Here is a 27,655-nt window from a genome sequence, read left to right on the forward strand (position 1 = left end):
ATGAACAATAACTGTGTACTGTAGTCTTCTTCATGGGTAAATAAGGCATCCCCCTGAAAATAAGCCCTAGAGCATATTTTGGCCTTCCAAAAAAAATAAGACAGTGTCTTATCATCGGGGAAACAGGGTAACATTTCATATTTGTAATTGAAACATGAAAGTGGCAGTTTAGGTACATTCCAGCATTGTTTGGGGAAATCCAGTCTCAGCTCCTGATCTGCCCTATATATCTTTCATACATGACATGTATCTTCTTATTACCTAAACTGACCTTTCCTAACCTGGATTTGCTTCAAAATTCTAACTTTTAAAAATGCAAGTTTCCTGGCTTACATATATTCACTAAACTTGATCATGTGTGCAGAATTGAAGGCTTTACTTTGAGCTGCAGACATAATAAATAGGGGGATCAGTATTGAAGCTGCAAAATAGGTATGCTGGCCAGAAAACTAATGTACAGTGATCATATTTATCCCTTTTCCCCACCATATATATACCCATTGCTACAGAAAAGTAAATTGCCAAAAACAAATGTGCATCAGGCGGCATCCCGAATTTTACAAATTTTCAGCCTTTTCTCAAAGTTCAAATTTTTATGCACATACAGATGTTTCTCTTCCTACAGAAAACGTTAATGTAATTCACTGCTACTAAAAATAATCCATCATACTTTTTTTGGCATTTTAGTCTCTTTTTTTATAATGATGCTGCTATTTACAGCTCCAACTTTTTCCAAACAGTAAAGCAGAATCAGTAAACCACAAGGACACTGCTAATTTCCCTGGTATATATATGAAGAGTTTGCTGGCAAATGAAGAGAACTATCACTTCGGATGGTTTCTGGCCAACAAAGCACAACATAATTCTTTATCCAAAAGCGTGACATCATAAAACATAGTGCTGACTCTTCAAACCCACAAATACCAAAGTCCCCAGATACCAAGCGCACACATTTCTAAACATTCCTGTTCTATTAACTGCATAACCATCCTAAGCTTCTAGATCAGCATTACTTTTATAGGATGCAGAAAAAAATAAAATCTAACTGGAAGCCAGAAATTGTAAAAGTGAAAGTGTGTGCCCAAATAGGACAGAAGTAAATATGAATGATGAGGCTTCTCGGTGGAAGAGTGTTACTTTGTTTTATTATTAGCTACCCAGACGCATTAGAAAGTACTATTAACACTGAATTCAAGGAAATATTAAGTTTAAATACATATTCAGATTGTTTTAATTGACATGGAACTTGTAATTCTGTTCAGACAGCTTTGTGATGTGGACACCTGTACCAGACACCACGAACCTCTCTGCAGATGTAATCAGCATAACCAGGTCTATGAGCCAACCAAGTATATTATTAACTTGCAATAGCGCCAACATATTACACATCAATTTACAGACCATGGTCATGTCATCAACTGTCCCTCAGTCTGTCCCTACTATAGATACCATATGTCATTAACACAATCTAATGGCAATATTGAAGCAGAAGCCAAATAACCATACTACATGTTTTTGGGATGTGGGAGAAAACTAAAGGACACCTCTCTTTCTCATATAATTATATATATATATATACACATACACATACACACACATTTGTTTTGTTCTAGAAAGATCAGTAATGCTTACTTTTCTGAGCCAAAAGATCGCCTACATCTACACTTCCAGAAGCATTAAATACCTGGTCTCCCACCATATGCTGTGGTTCCATCTGCCGCCCTCTACATCACTGCAGGACACAATATTGACACAACAGCCAACAAATGGACCAACAATATGTATGGGGGAAGCAGGCATTCAATACACCGAAAGGCCCTGCCATCAGGAAAACTGCCTTTCAGAAAGGGAAGGAGATTTTTTTTTTGCAAAAAGTATTTAATACAAGCAGTATAAAAGTAATTTTATTTTTTTTAATGTATGCTTTTAGATACATTTTATATTTGTTTGAAGCTTTATATTGGTAGGAATTTTTTAGTAAAAAATGTTTTATTGAACAATTTTTATGAAAAACTTTACTCTTAAATACAACCCCAAGTATTTTGTATTTGCATGTAGTTATAAGAGGACATGTTGGGGGATGTTAAAATATTATAGCACAGTTGTATCTGTACCTTGTATCTGTGAAGAAAAGGCTTATAAAGGTTAGCGTTCATGGTGTTTAGGTCTTTGTGCAACCTTTGGCCAATGTTTGGGAAACCTCATTTTACCAAGGTCTGATGGTTTTTAATTAGGATATTGTACACAGGGACTTGAACATACCATATACATAGCAAAATATTTTTGAAAATATTGCTGGGCCCCATTTAGAAAAAAAAGTTTTGTTTTTATAGATTGCTATAGATTTTTTTAAGCTGCTTAAAAAAAGTGGTCAAGTGTAGTGAACTTTGTCAGCTTTTAAAGTTTTGACCTTTCTGATCTGGCAAACCTTCAAAACTTCCTGGCAGCATCAGATCTTGCTGATCTAACACAACCCTGTACTATACTAAAAATGCAAATCCTAAAAATGTTGTCTTGCTGGACAATGAGAAGGGTGGGAAAAAGTGACAACATTATGCCTAACAACAGGTTCTATGGATAGAAGCAAAACAGGAGCATCTGTAATAATTTAACTCAACCATTTATTTTCCTCAACAAAATACAATAGTTTGCAACTTCTGAATAGTTTGTGGTCTATATACCCATTTCCTATTGCATTAATTACAGTCATTACTGTCTTCATGTAGCCATTTACTGGTTTGAAACAGAGCCAGAGTTAATGTGCTGCCCATACTCTTATCTTATTTGCTCCCCAGTGTCTGGGATCTGTCCAGCTCTGCCTATTTATCCTGTGTTTCTAAATTGTTTAAAGGATCCACATGAGTGCTACTAAAGTCAATACTACCTCATACATACTATATTGGAATATGTTAGCAAATAATAGCTCTACATTGGTGATATTTCCTAAATTTAAACAAAAATGAAGGGTCAGATTCCATGCCAGGGTTTTACTGCTAGACTGGACTTTATCGCCGTAATACTAAGAAAAAAAAATCAGGGAGATAGGGGTAACAAGGACCAAAAAGAACAACTAGTGATACTTTCCCCCTACTTCATAAAATAAAAAAAAAAAAAACAGAAATAATACATTATGTATTTTTCTTACATTTTCTGTTTCTATTCAGACAATCTCCTTCATATACTGAGTCTCCAATACTGGAAGTAAAAAGGAGCACACAGGAAAAAATTGCTGCTGGAAATCTGAATAATAAACTGGCTTCTGCTGCCTACTAAAGTGAAAGCATACTGTTTAATGCTTGGCCTAAACTAACCCACCCATGTATTGGTAAGGTACATAGTAGTAGTTTTACTTTTGCCTTACACCCTGCACCTTAATTTTTACTGTTTTGATCATGCCCGCTCATTATAGTCCTGTGGACATACATGGGATTGTCCCTTGGGACATAGCATCCTAAAAGTCTATGGGGCTGTGTACTGTGCATAGAATTGCTGTACAGTGGGCTGTCATTTGTAACCCCTATTTAATGTACAGTGCTGGGTAATATGTTGGCATCCTGTTTAATAATATAAAAATTTTAGACACAGAGGGAACAGGGAAATAAATATCCTGTGACTTTGTTTTGGTGACAATGATCATCAGGGAAAATAGTTGGGGGGAATATATATATATATAATAGTGCTATAAAACAGAAAAAAAAAAAAAACTGACGCATGTAATACCCTTCCACCCTGACCAAAGGTGAAGTACACGATTTACCTTTACACACAAACACTAGGTCTTTTTAAATTATTTCCACACAGGTAACAAAAGAACAGCTTACATACTGAGCTTAAAGTTCCTTTGTTATTCCAAAAAAAAAAAAACATACACCCATGTCACAGAGAAGAACTTCAGAGCACAAACCATGTGCCCCAATCACCATCAATACTGTAAAGTATATATTAAAAATCACACACAAAAGGGCATTCATTCCTTTTTATAGTATCGTACAAAAGGCATAATGTGCAGCTGTGCCCTGTTATCTGCAGTCTGCCAGCTCTTTAATCTATGCTTCAGCATATAACCCATAATTCCTTATATTTCCCCACTGTTGTGCCCACAGTAGCAATTATCCTTCTGTCATTCGCCGCACAATGTCACAATCGAGTCCTCCAAAATCACAAGCCACACCCTGTATTTTCTTTCTATGCTTAGCCAGAAATGGTGTGCACTTTACAAGCATAAAGAAATAACAGTTGAATAAACAGGGCATGGTTTTGCTCAGGAAATCCTGTTGCATGTTGGGTATACAAGCACCATTGTAAACATAAAAAAAAATACACAGCACTGAAACTGTTAAGAAACATTTACTAAGGTTGATCCAGTCCGGAAACATGTGTTTTCAAACTTCTTTAATTTCCTGCTCTTTCTTCCACTTATGAATGTCGTAGAAGACCTAACTAAGCTAATGGGTATGGTCTGTTGTAAAATGTTTCTGCTCGTATAACTCAAAGGAAATGGTTGACAAAGTTTAGCAACACTCCTTAAGAGGAAGCAGCATTGTAATACATGGCTAAGCAAAAACCAATATCTAAGGAGACAAAAAACAGCTAAGTATTCAGAAAGAACATGTTCATTTTAAAAACTATATACAAAACTCTACTGTAATTAATTTACAGTACTCATTGGAGTGTCTATAGATTACATCTGCCTTGTGGCAAACACATCTGCAATCAATAAACAATAATTGTGCTTCTAAAATTCAGAAGAGACATATAGATAAATTCATTGAAATTATTATGTAGGCATTGATGTAAAATTTAGGAAATGGTTTACTGAGTTAGCCATGTTTAGCCTCCAACATACACATGGTTTGATGATTGATTTACCCGGAATACTGCTTAGAAAGCCATTCTCCTGCTGCGAATGTGTCGGGTATTTCAAAATTTGATTAATAGTAATTTATTATAGTGAAGAACCAAAAACAATGCAAATGAACCTATAAGAAACGTAAAAAGTTTTCCTGCATGTAACATTTGTTCTTGAAAATCTTCTGATGGGATTGATTTCCCACTAATATGGAAAATGAGCTTGTGTCATAATTGCCATTTACTGTATTTGCTCTTTGCAATAACATCCTATAGACTTTAGGGAGACATACCCATGTTGGACTGACCAATGCTGTAATTACATATTCAAATCTAGGAGATCAATGGCATGACAATAGCCAAAGAAGTATAGCTAAAGATATAGGCCTTTATTTCTATAAGTTTCTCTGTTAGATATATACATTCAACTAGAATAAAAGTCCAAATCCAGAACCACAATAGAATGGGGAGGGGGGTATGGTCTTCCAATAGAGACAACCCAAAGCTTGACAACACAAGCCCCAAGATATCTCTTACATTGAAAGGATATTCCTAAACTTCCTGTTAAGTCTTTAGAAAAGGAAGTGAGGAAAAGTCTTCCTAAAAAGGTAACGTGACAAAAGACAAGAATGCAGCTTTAAACTTAATCTACTATATCCAGAATTTAATAAATACTGTAAATTAAAGGATTGCAGATGTTGCTGCTCACTTGGACCATGTACACTCTGGCACTTTCAATCAAGAACTTTGCTTTGTTTGATTCACTCATAGACCCCCTCTTTCAGGCCTTGTTTGGTGCTGTGGCAGGAGAGGTGAGAGAATGTAACACTTAAGATTTGAGATGTTCAAAGCACACTGCTAAAGGTCAGGGTGGGTAATTGCAAAATGAAGGTTTAAAGTTAGTTTCTACCACAAGGTCCCCTAATTCCTGACAACTTTTATCCTTAGATAAAAATGGTCCTTAGTAATATATTGAATTTGCTGCTCTGGTGTCCAGGGATATAGGCGGTCATCTCTCCTTGCTTTTGTGAGATTTCTACTAGATAATCGTATGACAATTCAGTTGGCCTGTAGCTGGATAGAGCGCAGGGACACATGACAGGGTGAGGAGGGAGACAGGAGGGCAAGGGGTTAATATAAAAAAAAAAAAAAGTGCAGGAAGAAAAGTGCGCGAAATTCAAATAAAATGCGGGAATATGCAGATTATTGATTGGGGGAAAAATTGTTATGGGTGGGGAAAATGAGGGTATAAATAAAGAGATGAGGGGAGTGGGGGACAGTGGGTGGGAGTGGGGGACCTTAGAAGATCAGACGTCACCCGCCCGCCCTCCCCAAAGGACTTATCGTGGGGAAGATATGTTTGTCATGGCAGCAAGGAAGGCTTTCTTTTAGAGGGTCCATGAAAGGGTTAAAGTTGTTGGGAAGAAAACAAGGAGGGTGAGGCACGGTAGTAATTGGTGGATCTCTTGGTTGAAGGGTGGCCTTGCACGACACTCGGTTGTCGTGGGGGCCAGGTGGTTAGAGGTGGTCATCCGCTGATTGTCCCCGAGGCGGCGTGAGGGCGCCTGGGGGCCTGGTCAATGAGCGGAAGCAATTTATGTTTTGACATTAAAATTAAAGTTTTCATGGACCTATTAAGAAATTGTTTGGCTGCGTGGAAAAGGATGTTTGTTAAAATGTTTTAAACAATGTTCTTAAAAAAATGTTTTATTTGTTCAAGAAAAGGTTAATATATTGATGGATACATATTTGAAGTGTTTAAATAAATCGGGCTGCTATGGCCGATTGCAATCCAACAAGTTGTGGTCGGAGTCGTTATTTAAGGTGGTAAATAAGGAGGGTTGGGTATGCAGTTGGTCTGGGGTCAGCCATCATGGATCACTCTACTCTACCCTAGTCATGTCTGTCAACTAACACAAGGGATCAGTGCTCCTCTCAAATAGTAACGACAAAGAGGATCCAACTCTGAAACCCCAGAAATCATTATACAGCTTGGTTGCTCAGTTGTATCAATGTCTGTATAGTTCAGACTGCTTGCTAGTTTTCATTCACAACCTTGAAAATTCATAAATTCTACTTGCTATTAGCACAGACTGGCTGGCAGCATTCATTCCATCAAGCTATAGAACAGCTGTATTTGATGCAAGTTTTTGCTTACTGAAATTATTTTTTTTATTACAATTATTAATACCAACTTTACTTTTATTATTTTGCTTTCATTAGCAGCACAAATGGTATTCTTCTATAGGCATACAGTGCACCTGTCTCTTGAAATAGATCAAGATTATGTGTTACAGATCCTCATTCAGTCCCTTTCAAACTGTCACAGAGAGAAAAGGCTTAAATGCAGCACTGCAGCTGGTAATGCTACTGACCACTTAAAAGTACAGACAAGTCACAAGCATTTCAATGGAAAAAGTATGAATGCCCAGGGGGGTTATTGAATTTCATGGAAAGTTTCAAACTACATTTAATTACACCCTCTTCTACCTGTATTTCTTTAGGCAGATGGCTGTATATTCAGCACTGGATCTTAGTTCTCAGAGTTTGGTTTTGTTCACCTGAACCTGAAAATCTAAGTCTAAAGAGAGGAGAGGTTGAGCAGCAAGAGGGCATGCTTAAAACTGGCATACGTGCGTTGGAATTTATTCTCTACCCACATCTGGCATATGTTTTTTAACACACTAAATACTAAATAATGGGGAAATATTTGGCATCAATACACAAAATCTTTATTAGCTCTATACCTAAACCTGTGAAACACCTAACTGATAACTGCAAACTAACCGCAATGAGGTGACCACTATAAATGGGATACTCCTACCTATTCCTTAACTTACAAAAGGCATTCAGCTTGGTCTATCTGCATACTTAGATCATATAATTTTGGCTCCAATTCCCTTACTTTATTAAGCATCCATTCCAACAACCACTCTGGATCAACCAGCTTCACTGATGAAAGTGTATTCTCTCCAACTTTGGAGAGCTTTATTAAATCAGGGCCATACTGTGAAATATATGAATTACTCTTTCACTTTTGAACCTTAAAATCAATATAGAACATGAGCTCTTGTCTTACTTTAGGTACTAGTTTCCATTCCTTGGCATCTGGACTTCTTGCCCTAAGTAGGTATAATTTTTAATGAATCCAGATCAATAAAAAAAACTCAATCCTCCCTGACTGGGTCCTATTAAAAGAGTTTGCTTTTTATCTCTCTTATATATATATATATATATATATATATATATATATATTCATATTCCAAAAGAAAAAAATAACAGACCAGCATTAATGTTTATTATACTCCTTAACATTTAAAATGGGAAATATAATACATAGGGGCTTTTTCAGAAGGTCTGAAATCAATGGATAGAATATAAAGGCAAAACAGCAACTACAATCAGATACCTATAACTCCTTTGGTAGAATCAATGTTCATCCACAATTTGCTACAAAACACATTCATAGATGCAGCATGTCTTTTTGTGAGACACTTCTTCCTCTTTCATCGCTACTTCTCTAACAGGTCATCCTCTCGATCCTAGAATACCTTTACTTGGTGTATCTCCTCTATTATGGGTTCCTGACATCACATCCATAATAGGGTCCATAATAGCAGTTGTATAAATTGCTGATTGGATCAGCATTACAGGCTCAGTACTTCCCTTCTGCAAGTGTATAAAGGTTTTACATTTCCCAGGGAAAATACATTTCCAATAAATAACTTTCAAGAGTACATCAGCACTCAAAAAGGTTTCTTAAATAACACAAAACAATGGCTGCTTACCTAGTTCTACATAGGAAAAAAGTTAATTTACATGTTAAAAGAACAAACTTACATAACCAACCATATCATGATTTGGAGGGTTACAGAAAAGTACCTTGCATTCTCTAAGATACATCCAGCGATTAAGGACACAACACAACTTCCTCTTGTCATGACTAGTTTTAACTTCTTGCTGCTGGTGCTTCCTCAAACATAGGATATCTGTTTGTTCTATTGTTCACTACTAGGTCAGCTTCCTGCACATTGTTCAGCAAAACAGCAGATACACAAACCCTTCTGTAACAAGGATTGTGACCTAGAAACATAGCTGAGACACAGAACGTTACTGTTCTTTCTCTCCAATTTAGTATTCTAGATTTCATATTTTTTTCTCTGCTCATACGTCTTTAAATCTTTATAGGTTTTATTTATACAAGGTTGCACAGAAAAAAAAATGTTTTGCCCATGTTACCCCAGACCAAGAATTAAATCCTTTTTTTTTTAAATTCAAGAGGGTAGCATTCTGTTAAAAGCTGCTTTTACTAAAGTACTAAAGTACTGTTTTGAAACAAGACTGATACATGTACAAAGTATTACACATACTCATAGAACCCAGGAAGTGGTTTGGACTGAATGTCAGTCTTATTGGGACTCTGTAGTCTTAACCAAGGGAAGAAATGATGGGTTCTCTGGTCACCCCGTTAGAGGCAAGTGAAGAAAAATAGGAGGAGGTGGTTAAATTGAAGGAGCAGACAGAGATTATACATGTTTCTTCCAATCTACAGGGGCTTGAGAGCAAATAACCTTTAAAGGAGGTAGCGAGGAAACCCAAATTTCTGTTCATATTGTGTAGCCCTGCAAAAGGAAGTCTGTATTGCTGCCTGTTGCCTAAATAATAAAGATAGAAAATTGTTAAACAATTTTTTGCGTTTAGACTTGCACACTACCAGCCATTTTACAACTACTTATGGAAGCAATATATCCCTCATTGAAAATAGCGTTAATAGTAGAAGTTGCAGATCCATAAATACAAAATGTGAAAAAAAGACAAGAAAAAAAATTAGATGGGGATCAAAACCAAGCAGCATATTTTCCAAAGTGAATATTTCATATATTTTCCCTACACCCTAACTGTGCCACGTACAAACTATGTCATCTTCCATTCCACTTTCACTCTTGCCTCCATCTAACCAGCTATAATTAAGTAATAATCAATTTCCACAGGCATGAATATCAAGCTCTGTGATTCGGTGTATATATACACTGTATAATCATATGCAATTATCTCTTCAAGCTGTTATTATAGTACACAGTGGGGAGCTACAGAAGTTGGCAAACATTCTGTGTAACTAGAGCACAGGAACTTAAGAATTTATGTATGGGCGAACAAGGAAGTCCCCGCTTGGACATCAGTGTGAAGACATTAATAGAAACAAGTAAAACACAAAGAACTTTGCTTCCAGCTGTGTGTACGTCTGCAAGAGTATCTTTGCTTAGGTGTGCCAGTTTACTTTATTTGTACAGATTAAAATGGCAACTAATTATAAACGGCTAAAGTATGTTAATGTTTTGATTGCCAACTGTGAATCACACACATGCTTAGTTGTTTTAAAAAAAAATAGGAAATTGTCCCACATATTAATTTTATTTGTCTATCCAACAAATTATTTTAGCATTATAATTTAAAGTGCTCATAGCCTAGGCTTTATATAAGGAATGCCTAATGCAAATGTAAGGCTGCTTATTCCTCAGGGACTGCATTATGCCAAGAAAGTGGAACCTACTTAATTCCAAAATAATATTATCTGCTTTTGTAATATACTTTAGTCATAATTTAAACTTGCAGCACTGTACAGGGGGATATAAAACATACTCTGTATTCAGCACGAAAAATAATGTCAGGATGTAAAGCCATACTCACCTGCAGAACAGCTTGAGTCTCAATGAATTAAATTTGACATGTCTAATTTCAATGACCATTGAAAGATTTCAATATAATTTTAATAGAATTTGATATAACAGTATAATAATGTTAAAGGATTGTAATGTCCTTGTGCTTTTGTGAAGAAGCAGCATATATGGGATAGCCTTGCTCTGCAGGTAAATTTTGTTGATGCTCTCAAGATAGCATATCTTCACTTACGAAGTTTGAATGTACTTTTTCAATGAGGTTTTGATGGCTGGTGGTTACTTTATGCCATGGAAATGAACTGTTAAACTATTTTACCCTAAAGAATATAAATACAAGAGTAATCAAACAAACATGGGTCTCCAACAGCATTTTTTCTGTACACATGTAGTGACCATGCAGTGAGAAACAATCAACATGGAAATTCAGCAAATACGTCATACTAGTTCTACTTATAAATAATATTTTTACTGTGCCCATGACAGAATTCTGGCCTGGTATGTTTGGCCTTGTATATTTGAGAGCCACAGGTCTAACATGTCCTCCCATACCTAGTGGTGAGACCTGAAGGTCAATATCGCCCACTTCTAGGTATAAGAGGAGACATGGTACACCTGGTATATGGAAAGACACATTTACATATACTATGCAAAGTAACAGGAGGAAGTACATAGTATGGTATTGTAGCTTGACCTTAAGGAAAAACAGTAGTAAAGAAAAATGGGGAAACTTTTTTTTTTAACCTTAAGAGATAAAGATATTTAAAATAATTCAATGTCTTTATTTGTCTGCTAAAGCAGTGGTCGCCAACCTTTCAGACCTCACAGACCACTGAATTCATAATTTAGCGGTAGGCTAAATTAACATGGCGCGGGGAGCAGTGTGCCACTGAAAGGGGATGGAACTTCCCCCAGAGTTACGAGATGATGACAGAACCCACGACTCTCCCATCACAGGCTCAGACCTGTTTGCTAAACATCTTGGGGGGACAGTAGTGCAGGGATGTGACTATAGGGGACATGATCAGCAGGGCCCGGAGAAGGACACTGCTGGGGGGGGCGCACCGACCAGGTAATTTTTATGCGGACCACCAAAATTTTCTTGCGGGCCACCGAGTTGGCGACTGCTGTGCTAAAGGGTTTGTTCACCTAAAAGTGGTTCAATTAAATTTAGTAAGAAAAAGAAAACTTCCACAAGACACCTAGCAAATATAGGCATATGCTGGGAAGGATGTAACTCCTATTTGCATTATCAGTGATATCCAATAACCAAAAAGAAACATCACAGTAATTAAAAGAATTGGCAGGACAATGGCAGTGGTGGATGGAGAGGTAAAGGCAGGGGTGGATGGTGGATGTAGAAAGTTGGGCCTGTTATAATCAATTCTAATGTCTAATCATCTAAACATTGATCAGTCTATAGGCAATTTAAGATTTAATCAATTGGACCAAGACACATTAAATAAAAGACTATTACAGGTCCTTTAAAGCAACGGTCACCAACCAGTGGTCCGTGAAAAAAAAAAATGGAGACTCTACAGTACAGGTCTCGGCTTTAAAAAAAAAAAACAGCTCTTTGTCTTGCAGTAACGTCACTGGAGCCAAAAATCCATAAACTTATTTCAAACAAGCAGAAACAAATATCACACTATAAATGTGTAATACATAAATAAGCTTCAATTATTTTGTAACATTTAAACTAACTTTCATTTGTGTTACACTTAAATAAGCTTTAAAGATTTTGTTACGATTACATAAACATTTATAATTTTGTTATAGTTAATAGGTGCATTTCATATTAATAAAATGGAAGTTCTCTGATATAATTTTACAAATGTATTTATCTTAATTTAAAATTATGAATTTAGTGGTCCGTGAGGTCCCAAAGTTTGGCGACTGCTGCTTTAAAGAACCACAAGGTGCCTGCATTTAAGCACAATATTATATTTGACATAATTTAGACCAGGATAGGTTCACTTTAAAATTAATGCTGCACAAATGACAAATAACATGATTTACTGTAAACCTACCAGCAGATATGTAATTTTGGTCAGCCAACCTGGTGATGCCCTTTGTGCAGTGGGCAGAGGCAGGTGACACTGATAATATCTAATCAGTTTCCTGGATCAGCTTTGCAGTTTCTTTTGTGACCTCTCAGCCTAATCAGTAGATAAGAAATCAGCCTCATCCTCCTTTGTTTAATGAGCAGGGAGGTGGCCAAGGAAAAAGTAAAGCCAACTTAGGAAACAGTGATGGTAAACAAGGAAGCAGCTAATTATGTGATCATCATATGAGTAAAAAAAAAGGTGAGTATGACAAAATAGTTGACCAAAAGAACAGAATTTTAACAGTCAATGTGTGTGAAGTGTCAGGTGGGGTTCTACTTTTTACAGTGCAATTCTGATTGTCTCTCCAGAATCTGCACAGACAATGCAGCATGCTGGAATTTGTATTTTAAATATCAGGGGAGACTTTGTTTAAATCTGCTTTGTATTCCAATTACAAACACAAATATTACGTTCTCATTGAAATGTACACACACAATTTACCAACCACTGTCTGGTGCCATATTTAACAATCTAAACTAAATAGTTTGAACGCAGTTATACAATTTATACATTGAATAAAATATTTAGATATACAAAGGTCAGTCTATTATGTATATATAAATTTAGAGATATATAGTTAATAAAAAAAAAAAAAAAAAAAAAAAAAAAAAAAAAACATAAGCGAGGAAATTAAAGAAAATACATCCAATGTCATCTATAAAGGATGTGTACTCTGTCATACATATATTGCAATCTTAAAAGATCTGAACTACCTGAAAAAGTTTTGGATTTTAAAATGTGTTACTTCTTGTCTGCTAAAAGATTGTGGCACCAGGACAGGAAGTGAAGAAACTTTGTAACAGCAACACAGGCAATAATAGTAGTTAATAGTAAGTTAAGCAGGGGAACACTACAACCTCAGTTTTTGAATGTTGTCCATTTCACTGCAACAGATTATTCCTCATTTCTTGTCTGGTGTTGCAAAAACAGGAATGGAAAATAAATCACAAAAAAGTTTGGGCTATAAATCTATAAACAGAAAACTGTTTTTAAATATGGACTCATCTTAGTCATAATCAGAACGGATTTCTGCATGGGTGGCTGAGATGATTTACATTAGGTTGACCACTTTCCTTCGCATTCCTTCACACTAGTCAATAAAATATTACTACCAAGGTATTAACTGATGAAGGGGGATTCTACCAGACCCCCCTGAAATGTGTTGGACAATAAATTAGACTTTCACATCAAGTGGTTTGCTTCAGCTCTCTACATTCCTGTATGCGACACTGGTGGTATCACCAAAATGCAAATGCTACTGTCTCTAAATGGTCTAGCTCATATCCTGAGAAATCTCATTGAAGTTGTAACAGTGGCACTGTTTTGGTTTGGGCAGTGATGTAGGTGAAGAATGGGGTGGAAGCAGGTGGTGGACCTGTCCAGGGTAGGCCAGTGAGCAATATTGAAACCACAAGAAAGGGAGGGTTGGTTTGGCTGACATTAATTGGTATGATAATATGTAGCTGTGGTCATCATCAATTTCAAGTTGTCGAAGTAAGTAGGCACTGCCCCTAAACCATGGCCTTTGTGGCCGCATGAAAAACTGGCAACCAGACGCCATGGAAACAATGCTCCTCTAAGAGGAGGTTGTAATGGCACATCAGTAGTTTTTTTATTCATGTCAGAGAGGTATATCTAAAACAATATAATTATATAATGCCGACATGTTACCAGTTCATGCTAAAGTGCACTATATACATTTGTTAATTGGGTATTTTGTTCATTTTGGATACAGCAAGACTCAGAGGTTAAGTTTTACATTCCTCCAAAGATTTGATATACTGCCCCTGTCTTAGAGCTCCCAGGCTAATAAACTTGTTGCCAGTTGCCACCATATTTCAAAACAGGATGGGGGCACATTTCCATCTAGTCTTACTTGAATCTGGTATCCCAATGACTTTCCTGGTGGTTTTTCAAAGGCAGTGTTTCTGTGGAATCCTAGGGTTCCTCCAGAGATTTCTAGGGGTTCCTTAAGCAGTTTAGGTCAGTTACCACCAACACCAATTATCTTTTTTTGCACTGTGTATGAGTGGCAATCTGGTTAATGAAAGAAGCATTCTTCCCACTGTCCATCAAGCTAATGTACTGTGAGCTGTGAATATTTATAATATTGCAATGTTTAGAAGGTCCAGAAAGACTGTTCTAAGACAATGTCATGCACATCAGTGGAAAGTCAGGAAGGAAAATAGAGATTTCAAAAGCAATTAATTATTTTTCACCTAACAATCAAATCATTTGTTTTAGTATGATTATTATTATTGTTATTTATCAATTACCATCATGTTGTTTATTAGTATTCATATCAAGGAAAGAATACATTAAACATCTGTGATTACAGTCTTCACAAATATGTCCCCGTTGGTAAAGTGCTATCAATCAGTGGTCTTTTTATTACTATAATTTACTGCCAAGATAAAATATTAAGAATAAAATCTATCCAGTGTCATGCCTTATGAGCAGTCAATATGAAACCTTGTGCACTAACCCCCAAAGGAGTAAATATTTCCCCAATGTAAATAGCTTTAACTACATACACAGGATATAAACACAGATGCAGAACTTGTAAATATACAGGAATATATATACAAGGTATACCTCTACATTACATATACAGGAATACATATACAAGGTATATCTGTACATTAAATATACAGGAATATATAGAAAACGTATGTCCCCATAAATGGAATGGAAAAATATATAAGCATAAAATGTATTGTAGAAGCTGAATTCTTGCTGATAAAACAATCACAAATTAATTCAGGCATGTATTCAGAAATGTGCATTTAGGTTAACCGGCTTTCCCTCAAAAATTGTCCCTATTTTAATGACATATGACCATGACATTAGATTGTGAGCCCCTTTGAGGGACATTTAGTGACATGAATATGGACTTTGTAAAGCGCTGCGTAATATGTCTGTGCTATATAAATACTGGCTCATAAAAGATTTTAAAAAAGCAATACATAATATTTTACATGTAAATCTCTGCTGATATCGGCCTCCTTTTATTCTTTTGGACCAGGAGAGGGTGTGTCATTAATCTAAACCAATGAGAGCTCTTCCTTTTTGCAGTGTTGTCATTCTAACACTGGACAAGCTTTCTGGAGAGAAGAGCAGATGGATAACATCATAAGTGTGCTGCTGCTCCTTTTTTGTCCAATCAGCAGGCTAGGGTGGGTCCTGAGCAGGCTATATAGCTTAACTTTGCAGTCAGAAGGCTGTTTCAGGACTTTTTTTTATTAGCAGGGTGCCTGAATCACAAGACAGGCTTTACAGAGTTACATATATGTCAGAGGGTAAGACCATTCTCATATAATAAATGTAGTTTACTTACATATCTGCTAGTAAAATAAATCCCCTTCCTGTATTTACAGTTACCAAAATACAATACAGTCCAACGCAATATTTAGAGGATATAAAGCACTTCTCTCAAAAACTTGTTTGCATAAATAGTAATGTTTACTATTTACAAGCTTCATGGTTTTGCATTTCTTTATCATCAAATATTTTCAGAACATGGTGTTATAAGTGTACTATTATATATGTAATATTACTATAAAAGGGTAATATGGCCGATCATATAGCTGATTTTCTCACAGGTCTGCACAATAAAAAAAATAAAAGCTGTATACATTTCTACAACTTTCTGTCAGCTTTACGCCTCCCCCCCACCAAAAACACCTGTTCCACATACTAGCTAACAAAACAACTTTCTGAAAGCTGCCAGAAAATATGCAATTATGTTTTAAGCATCAAAAAAATCATTGCAATGCTTTGTGTGGGATCACTTAAATAGTCATCGCTGAAAATCTGAATACAGAAACCACATGTGTAGCTGGCAAAAACATCCTTCATACTCTACTGCATAAACGGAAATATTTGACAGCAGCAGAAGACACTACGTGACAAAGAAGAAACGAGTGAAAATTGTACTTTCCATTTGAAGGGTCTTCAAAATTCATAGCGTAGTTAAATGCTAAGCATGCTCAAAGCTGGTTGGAGACCACTTGTTCTGTTTAAAGTAAACTGTGAGGATTACCATATGGAGGCTGCCAACTTAATCTATATTTTTAAAAATAAAGCCTCCCAAGCTATCATCCTGATCACAGATTTACTACACAGCAAGTCACCCACTTAGACCAAGTATGAAGCATGAGAAGTTCAAACTTCAGGGACCGCTCCAGGTCAAAGACGTATTAGGTAATAAATTAAGAATTAGTAAATTGGACAGTCGTGGTGCCTGCACCTTCTAAATGTAGATATGCATTAAAAACATCCATATGAATCCTATAAATAGGTTGTAAAAGAAGAACTTAAACAAAACAAAAAAAAGTCCCCAGGAGGTAAAGCTAATTGACAAAAGAGACATGCATAGTCTCCTTTGTCAAAAAAAAAAAAAGCCCAGGCTCCTGGTGGCTTTTTGTTTTGGCTTTACACAGTAAGGCCTATGCTCTGTTTAGTGTAGAGCTTAGCTGTGTGTATTGGTGCCGCCTGAGGACAATATAATTCCTGTGCAATGGCCAAAGAGGATCGCTTTTGGAGCCAGAGAAGTAGGCAAGAGGACACATCAGTGGCCAGATATTGGACCAGTCATCGCTGGATGGCAAGTATGATGTGCATGTATGATTATGGCAAAAGCTTACCATCCACCAATTTGTAAATTTCTGCTTTAAGTATGATTTTAAAAAGTACATTGTTAATGTTTAGATGTTCCTCTACACTGTTCTATGAGTCCCCAGAGAAATAGTTCTACCTCCAGTTCTGGTTCTCTGGCCCTCTTCATAAGATACACAACTCTACTGACCAAAAGTTTTTATTTGACATTGGCAACCACAGAATGTTTACTCTTAACCAATAACTATTCCTTAACCTACTGAGAAATGTCTTCAATGTGTCCATACAATTCTGAACTAAGGTTTATCTCTAAATTCCATTTGTACCTGCATGTGAGTTAGGACAGACCATTACCAGTGTATAAAGGCATATATGACCCTTTCTTTGTAACACAATGCCCATGTAAAGCACAACCAACAAATTAAAATGCACTTGAGCCATAATGGAGAATGCCAAACAAAAAAATTAAATAGCAAATTAAAAAGCAATTTATAGGAATTTCCTCAGCCACTTAAAGCAGAACTCAATGCTTGATGGTGTTTGCCAAAACCCTCACATATAAACAGCATTCTTGCTGAATATGGCACAAACTTACCTGTTTGCTGACGTCCTGTGGTAAGGAGCCAAGAACATGTCACCACTGCGTCACACAAAGCTGCCATTTTGGCTGACAACTCCAAGGCAATACTTTTTGGCCATTGGACCGCCACTGATGATGTAACTCCTGCACATGCATTATCCCTGGTGTATCTCTTCTGCCATAAGAGTCAACCACCCACTGACTTTGTGGGTTTAGTTCTGCTTATGCTCATTGCAGATCCATCTAAGACTGAATCCTCCACCCACCATTAGACAATTAGACCAAGTGCATTCACCTTGTAAGTTCACTTGTAGAGTTCTCCTCTTAGTGACCCATACCTGGTAACGGTTGCAGACTGATTAAATCTAGACCAAGGCAAGTCTACAGCAAAAACCGGGCATTCTAGTATATAGGACATGTTCATCACATACTGCTGGCAAGTTGAGTTCTGACCCAGAAAAACTTAATAACCTTTGTTTTATTTTTGAGCAACAGATCTGAGAACTTGTTCGACTTATATCTGGACAACCATGAACTATCATAAAGTCCTCGTATTTAATCTTCACTTTTGTTTGCTTTACTATAACTATATGAAACCTATTTAGTGAGACTGGAAGAATAGGAAGACTGCAGATATATTTCTAGGAACTTTTAGCTTTCTCAAATAGATCATTAGATCCTACCACTAGCATCTCCATCTGAAAAACAATAGAATTGTAGCTTTCCGTGATCCATTTAGCCTTTTGAAACGATTTGAAGCAATCCACACTTGAATAGCACCCTGGCACACATTTGCAATGCACCACAAAACAGATGTGAGCACTGTGTGCTGTGCTGGAATAATGGTGCAGGTGCATGTTTACCTGTATTGTGTTGTCCTGATAGCCCATTCTGTTCCAATGCAACAATGTGAATCCAGACAGAAAATTAACACTTTGTTTGGCATTGTCCCAATACCTTTGGATCCCAACAATCTGACCCGCATAGTACTTTATACTTTTTTGGGGATTGGCATAAGCGAGGCTGAAAGTGATCTAACCTATTATACCTGTCAAAAGTAATCACTGAATGGTTTACACACCAGCTTTTCAGATCTAGTAAACAACTGAAATCATGGATATTCTAAAGCTAAGGCAAAGCTCAAAAACTGCCAACAGATCTGCATGTGGATGCCAACATAACTGTGGTGCAGAGTTTGGTGCAGACAATCACCCTTCAGTGCGCCATAAGAAGGAATACTGACTGGTTACCATGGGTTACAGCACATCCCCATAGCTTTTCCTGGATCAGACTGACCATAATAAACAAGCATACTTGCTTGGCATAAGCTATTACCACGTTGCTGTTTTCATCATGATGTCAATGATCCAGCACAGGAGCACTTTAGCAGAACAGTAAAGGGTTGAACATGTTTGCAGAAATCTGTCAGAGGGAAATCAGCCTCAATGTGCTGATAAGAACACAGGAACTTCAGCCTGATCACAGGAACCAACCACAAAACTTCCCAAGCAGCGATCTACCAGGGGGCACCAAGTGTGTGCCCTATGTGATCAGAGCCTGTATGCCAGCCTGGGAGGGCAAGGACTGTCCTCCTGACTTGGGATAAGCCCTGATCACATTTCCTTTACAGATCATTCCATCAGATCTCTAGCAGGCATCACAAGCTGTCATCCCATTTCCAATCAGCACTATTTGTGTATTAGTGACTTACAGTTGGAGAAGTAGCATGCATCATGCTGATCCCTGGCTATGAATGAGGTTAGTATTAGCAGATCAGCTGAATGATGATGATGCCATGTGTATGGCATGTGTGGGTCCCTTACCTGTGTGCAGGGCAGCGATCCTTCCAGGGCACCTCTAGTATCTGCTGTACCTCTCTCTTGCTTAGGTTGAGCACAGCAGCTGCAGGCTTGAAGCTCTAACAGAGGAGGAGGAGGAGATGGAGAGGAAGGGAGGAGTTGCACAGCAAATAGGATCCTGCTCGGTTGCCCGCCTAAGTGAAGCAATGCTGTGATCAGGCCACTCTTTTTTTTTTGTCACTGTGTGTGTGTGACTGCCATGGCATCAGTGCAGCCTCATGCTGCATGCACAGATGGAAGTTCCTCCCCTTGTCACCCATGCACCCCCTCCTGCAAGCCCTTGTGTGAGGTGTGCTGGGCTCCCTTGCTAAGATCTTTCCACACTGCTAAGATCAGCTGTGCCATAAACTTTTATGAAAACTTGGGGCAGAAGCTGCCAAGATCTCCTATTTGTGGTGGAAGAGGTCTTTACCCCCATTGTCCCTGATTAGGTGCATTGTCCACTCTTTTCTCCTCTATTGTCTTTTTTTGTGTTGATCTGTGCAATCCTAAAACAAAAAATATTATTTAACTATTTAAAGGTTTTCACTAAACTTTTCATCCAGCCTCTAAATTATTCTCTTGTTATATAAATATAATATATATTTACTGAAACTTATAAAAAGAAGGAGTAATTAGATCTTTGATGGTTTGAAAAAATGGGATGGAAGTGTCATTTTTGTTGGTGCTACAATCAAAAAGTCTATGCACACCAATGCTTTGTGTTATCAATGCACATTTTACCACATCTACCATAAAGTACATGAACACACATAAGGATGTGTGGTTTCATTCTAAATGCCCCCCACCCACCATCCAATGCACTTATATTCTACAATAGCCACCAAGGTACTTTTAGCACAGTTGACAGTTATGTATGTAGCTGGGTTGGTGCAAAATGATGCTGCAGATACCTACTTTGAAATAAAACACTAAAATGTATGCATCGTCTTAATGCAGCATTCCTTAACAAAAGAAAATATGCAACATTAACGGGCTCCTATACAAGTGAATGGGAGAGGTGGGGACCCTTTTACATGGCTGTGGTAGATTGCAGCATAATTCCCAAAAGCAACATGTCATACAGTTGTTGACTGAAGATGTGCACTACAGTCCCATACAAATCTTGTTGTTGTGGTACATTTTGCCTCTTTCAGTTTCACATTGCAGGTCTGAAAGGGTCCTAACATAGAGAAATGAAGCTAAGCTCAAGAGGAGAAGGACAGTTCAAAAGAAAGAGTAGAGGGAATAGATTTTCAGCAGTAGTAAGTCATTTAAAAGTAATGGATGCTCCGCTAATATTTTGCTGAAGTAAAACATATGTGCATCAGTTTGCTGAGATTCCCATTTAAGAAGTGGCAATAAGTTTTCATATGTTGTGTTTCCAAAAAAAGACCAGAAAGAAAGGCTGGAGATGAGATGCTTTGGCTGGGGTGCTTTACCAAACCTACTGCAGGTAAGTTGCCACTCCATACCAGTGTGAACCTGGCCCTAGTAAATAGGTAACTATTTGGTGGCTCAGCAGTATACAGTATATTGACAACCATTTACTATTACAACAGCTGGCAGAAGCTGCTTCAGTTAAAAGTAGAACTGTGGAGTACCATAAAAAATGTGCTGCAGAATCTTAAGTGCTTCTACACCAACGGTTTTCTCTTGCTCTCCATCTGCCTGCAAAATACTATATATACCTGTTGATCCTGCCAAATAAGCTTACCTAATGCAGCTTCATTTGCCGGTGTGCTATTTGTACTCCATGCAAATATTGTCCTGGCTGAGATTCAAACCTGGGACCTAGTGCTGCAAAGGCCAAAGGGCTAATCTCAGCCACCGTGCTGCTGTGCTATGTCAAGAGATAGCGCTCCTAATTGGTCCGAGTACCTAAAGGCATAGCAGAAAGTTGCTCATCATTCCAGCAACACATTGCTATGCTAGTGCTAAGCCCCCTGCTTTTATATCCACTGTGATTTAATGTACAGCGCTGCATAAATTGTTGGTGCTTTATAAATTCTGTTTAATAATAATATTACCCAAATGACCCCCTTGACATTGGAAGCATTCTCCATACCCCAAGAAAATTCCTTTGATTCTTTTGACACCAAGTGTTTCCACTGACCCTCAGGCGCCTCCTCTTACCTAATGAAAGTAACCCTGAGTGTGACCTTCATGACCCAATTTATTGCCATCACCTTGAGTGTTTTCATGTGCCCCCTCTGATGCTTGTGATCTTGAGTGACCCAAACCGACCATCTGTGCTATTGTGTTCCCACTGACCTTCCTGGTCCTTCACCATTTACACACTTCTGCCTGTTCCTGACTGTATCAGACCTTTATACATTAACTCCAAGATTGTCTGATGTTCTGGTACCTTACTTTAGGGTCGCAGCGTGAGAGCTGTCCAAAAAAAAAGGCCATCACTACTTGAGGCATGCTTTGGTGAACACCAGTAGTTTCTTAGACTTGGCACCTTGGCGACACCATCTTCTAACTTGATGTTGTGCACTAGCATCCTGGTCAAGCTTGATTTCCATTTTCTATTCTGAAGACAATGGTTTCATTAGACAATGTGTACCAAGGACACAGACAAAAATCAAATACAAGAATCTCTACCAATTTATTATCGCCAACCACAAGATGAATGTACAGGTTCTTTGCCAATGGTGGTGGAATTAACATTGCACACCTACAAAAGGCCAGCATACTCTTTACCAAGTAGAAGTAAACTGAGGAAAAAACTCACTCCTCGTTACTTTTGCAGATCCATCGATCCCTCAAATGTTTTTCTCGATCGGGCCCCGCGTTGTCCCTTCTTCGTCCCAGCACGGAGGAAGCACCAGGTGCCGCCATCTTCCTTGCCCTTCGTCTACCTTCTGCCTACATCAACTGATCACAGCAGGATTGGGTGACATAGAGTGCGGATCTTACTGCGCATGCACAAGATTGGGATTTTCTTTTTTCCCATTAAAGAAAAAATTCCTTCTGTGAAAGAGCAGCCAGAAGCCTCCTGGGATGCGTGATGTATATATCAATGGAGGCTCTGCGCTCCCATTCTGTCTTTATCACCGCAATGATGAAGACAGAAGGAGAGGAGCTTTACCCTTATTTTTTAAATGTATGTTTTACATGGGACTTCAGTTAAGAAAAACTTGTTAGCAAAAAGTGTTTTAGTCTATTTGGGTGGAAGTTCTAGCCTGTCCCTATGCTGCCTGTGTAGCTGTTAAATAATTATTTCTCGTCTGGTAAAACATAGTCAGCAGGATGTGATGGGAAGCCTAGTATATATTATAATTGTGCAATAATAATTCTTCCCTACTGTAGCTACCGGTAAAACTAAAAGAAAATATTTTGGTTGGGCACACACTTTCAGAAGATGGTGGGGAACTATTTATGGATATTTCATGCAAGATTACCACAATTTCTATTTGGGTTCAACTGAAAAACATGTGAACCCTGTATAAAACATTTATAAATACCCCTCTCATTCACTGAATTTGTCATTGCAGCTAAACATCCCCTATGACAAGCAGATATTCCCCTGGATCAGTAAACTCTTATAATATTTATTGTAATACTATTCTGCTTTTCAAAATGTCTTTATCTGTGAGGGAGGAAGTTAATTTTTTGTCGTCCAGGGGTAAAGAGTGCCTCCTTGTGCTATGCAATGACCTTAAAGTGAATAACTTTGCATCAGGTTCACTATATGGACCATTTATATATTTATACATATTGATCCTATTCCCAAAAAACACTTCTGAATTGTATACATTCAGTTTAGCTAATGGTAAAAAAATCACAAAAAAAAACAAAAAAAAAAAAACCTAATGCAGCCTAGACATTCACTAACTTCTGGAGCAAACTGTGCTTTGATATGCAAACAGAAACAACTGCAGAGTTTGTCTTGGTCATAAAAGACTTGCAGAACAGCAAAATATTTCTTCTGCAAACTGTCCCCTCCCCCCTCCAAGCCCCTGTCCTGCACACGAGGGTGCAGGGAAGTTTGTATCTATGAGTCGCCTGTATGTCGGATGTCCTTAACCCGGGGACTACCTGTATCCTTTTATATTCTTCCTAATTAGGCAGGGTCAAGCCCTTGTGGCACCCTGTCATGAAGAAGGAGGACCAAAAAAGGATTTAGGCCCTTTAAAGATACTGTATAAAAAAAATAAATACATAAAACTAATTATTTCTGCATAAAATGACTAGAAGAATGTATACCAGCAATGGATTTTTTTGAGTATAAGTCTGGTTTAACAAATATCAATTTGTCAATGCTATCTCGGACTGTGAACTAGCTTCTCAAGGTGTTCAGTAAATTTGCCATTTTATATTGATGTTTTTAAATGCCCTTTTCTTACTCTTTTTTTTAACAACCACATGGGTTGTACTTTTTGCGTAAACATATTAACTATGGGAATACATTTTGCAGTGTTTTGCAGTCAATTTAAAGCATTACCTTTTAGTAGAAGTATTGGAAAGCATACCTTAGTATTAGAAAAATTGCTCTCTTAAAATTGTTTTGTTCTTTTTAGTAATCTTTTGTTGTGACTGCTACCCAGATTTTATTTTATATAAACTTTTTTGCACTGCACCTACATTCAGAGAAGAGTTGCCACCCTTATAAGGCTGTTCCAGTGTAATGAAAAAAAGGCGGAATGATTATCGGCATATAGAATGATTGCCTTTTGCTTTGTGGAATAAATTTATTGTGGGCTGCAGTGTCTTGGATGGAAAGTGTGGGAGACACAAATACTTTAAGATATACTGTCAAGACACAGGAAGTTAAGAAAGTTTCTTGGTTAGTGTTATGACACTTGTGCCATACATTGTAACCATTTGTAACTTGATGCTTTGGTTTGTACTTTAAGATTGTGTTTAATGTTTGAGAGATTGTGGTGCTGATATGTCCTATATCTGCATTTTACAATGTTTTGGTTTACTTAAACATACCTTATACATACATAACTATTTATGTAGATATACTGCTTGTCTGCTTATGTGGCCACTGCTTCCCTTCCAAGTTTAGAAATAACAAATATGAACATAAAATAATGTTAGGTATTTGTATGAAGTTGTGGCATTTATGTGGTATTTAACCACATGGCATCTCAGCTACAGTCATTTCATTTGCTTTAAAAAAAAAATTCAGCATTGCACAACACTGGGAAAAACAGGAATGTCTTTTTTTTGTGCAAAAAAGTTTGTCATGTGCCATTACCTTTTTAATGTCATATTAAACTGAACAAATTATAGAATATTTGAGGACAGTATATAGAGTACAAATATGTTGTTTTATGGACAATAAAACTTCCCTTTTCCTAAAACTAAAACACTTTTTCTTTTATACATTTTTGTCGTTAGATTAAATAATAAATTAAATTGTAAAAAACATTATTGATTAAAATAAACCTAGGCCCCCTCCCTGTCTATAAAACGTATGCTTTACTTTGTTATCTTAATTAATGACAAAATTATCACTGCATTACCAGGCCCATTGTGGCAATATAAATATTGCTTTGGTAAAAGGTGGTATAAAGGTGAAAGCGTAAATGTTTAAAAATAAAACATTCTTTTGTGACATTAATAAACCCTGTCAGAATAGCTGTGTTAATAATTTTCACTGTAATTCAATTGTAGCACTGATATTTTTTTAAACTGTGGAAATGATTGTAGCATAGCAACTGAATATATTTTGCAGACCTATTGACCTTTTTGAAGGATATGAGCAAACTGATGAGATTCATGTATGTACAAAAATAGGAATTCTGTCTTTCAAAATTATGAATGAGTACTTGTTTATTTTTGCTGCATTCACACGTGAATGTACCATTCCTTAAACATACTTGGAATACCACAATTCTTCAGAGTCTAATTTTACAGTGTAAAAAGAAGAACATACATTCTGTTTACTTTACCAGTAGTGTCATTTCATTTATTTTTTGGAACTAATTAATATGTCATGGTGTTATTTAGGATTTGTATTTTCTTTCAGTTTAACCACACTTTCAACATAATACACTTTACATTTGTGCTGAAGGAGTTCTTTGCGTTAATTTTATACAGGAAAAAATAATTATTAATAAAAACATGGATATACATTCAAAGGGGCTGGAGTGTTATTCAGAAAACCTTGTCAATGTGGTATTTTGAAACTTATTCCAGAATCTAAGATCACAAGGTTTATAGTGGACTTGTTTCTGTGATCTTGTGTAAACTCTCTTCATATGGTTTCTTCAGCCTGTACCAACTCTGACATCAAACACACATATTAAATATGTTTGAATACAACAAGGAACTCATAGTGATTTGAATGAACTCATCACAATATTTGGGGCAAAGTGTTTACTGATAAAGATCTTAAAATCATTATAGATTTACTAGGTTATTAATATTATTAATAATAATAATTTATATTTTTATATCACTAACATAATATGCAGTGCTTTACATTAAATAGGGGTTGAAAATGACAGACAGATACAAACAATAACACAAGAGGAGGAGAAGAACCTGCCCAGAAGCTTCCAATCTAAGAATAAATGTCTTTCTCCACCAGGGTTCTTCCAGAGGCTAGTGTTGTCTTGACTAACCACCAATGTAAAGGACATTCTTTATTTAACTTTTTACCAGTGCAAGGAGTCCTTGGTCCCACCTTGGCTCACCATAAGAGGTAGAGGAGCCTTTCTCTTCTGATAATCTAATATAATTGAGGCTCTTCTGAGGGTTGAAGATCTGAGAGACTGGCTGAACGTGAGGTTATCTGACAGTTATTATTATTATTATTATTATTATTATTATTAATAAACAGGATTTATATAGTGCCAACATATTAAGCAGCGCTGTACAATAAATAGGGGTCTCTTTGCTTTCACTTGTTTCAGTGTTGTTGTTGGTAATGACCACACCTTTGGTCTCACCTGCAGCTTGTTATCATTACTATTCCTCTATTTAGCCTGGCCTTACACTTCAGGCCATGCGGTTGATATTCTCTGCTTGGAGGTGGAAGAGCTGGTGTGTGGTCCTCTCCTGAGTTCCTGTTCATCCCTTTTCTATTAAAGATAAGTTTACTTCTCTTTGTATTTTTTTGTTACCCTTTGCTCGTTGTCACTACGCCTCAGGGAGACGCTGGTTTGTTCATCTGGGAAGGAACCAGTAGTCGCATACCCTGTGATTACTCCTAGAGCATTTCAGGGATCCTAGGGCCTAGGTTCCGGTGTATGAATCCTCCCACTTTCAGGGTCTATTCATACTGACAGGAGTCAGGGCTAGATTTAGGGTTTCGGTAGGTGGTTACCATTTCCCTCTCCCTAGCTTGGAGGTCTAGTTCCTTGTCATTATCTTTCTGTTTACATTCTGGTGTTCCTCTCCTCCCCCCTTATCCAGTGGTTACAACTGACCACTGATATAACGGGACATTTTCACTGATTGCAAAGGTAAAGTGAGTTTCTCTACAGGCCACCAACGTCAAGGATCATGACAATTTGTACACTCTCTTTTTCTGGGCATTATTATTATTATTATTATTATTATTAATAATAATAATAATAATGTTTACAGTTTAACTTCATGAATATATATAAAATGTTTTTTACTGAGATTAAAAAGTTGTGAAAGGTTGGTATAAAGTATATTTTGTGATGGATTTCTTTTTATTTATTTATTTATTTTTATTAGCAACCAACAAAACTGACATTTACAGTGCTTAATCCAGCAGAGGTAGAAGGTATCAAACAGTTGAACAAAAACATGGTAAACAGTACTGTAACAAATGTACACTACAGAAAAAAAATATGTTACCGTATTTTTCGGACCATAAGACGCACTGGACCATAAGACGCACCAGTTTTTAGAGGGAAATGAAGAAAAAAAAGATTCTGAAACAAATAGTGTCCTAAAATATTTTATGTGCATTAAAAACCAACAGCACTGTCATAAACACATGTAATAAACCCTGTAAAGTAAACAGCAGCATTTAGAACCATTATTAACAAA

General features: G+C 37.0%; 1 protein-coding gene across 3 annotated transcripts in view; it reads right to left on the reverse strand.

Moving 5' to 3' along the window:
• Positions 1–19,799, reverse strand: part of ELMO1 (engulfment and cell motility 1) — a 203,652-nt gene extending 183,853 nt beyond the window's left edge. For 2 of the 3 annotated variants that reach the window (XM_072412197.1, XM_072412194.1), the window contains exon 1: positions 19,652–19,799. The gene's annotated coding sequence lies outside the window, so the exon portion shown is untranslated. Of the gene's footprint in view, positions 1–8,730; positions 8,817–19,651 lie in introns of those variants that run through there. The other variant, XM_072412195.1, reaches the window with a different exon arrangement.
• Positions 19,800–27,655: the final 7,856 nt, after the last annotated feature.

Source organism: Pyxicephalus adspersus, chromosome 5 (assembly GCF_032062135.1).
Source record: "Pyxicephalus adspersus chromosome 5, UCB_Pads_2.0, whole genome shotgun sequence".
NCBI lineage: Eukaryota > Metazoa > Chordata > Amphibia > Anura > Pyxicephalidae > Pyxicephalus > Pyxicephalus adspersus.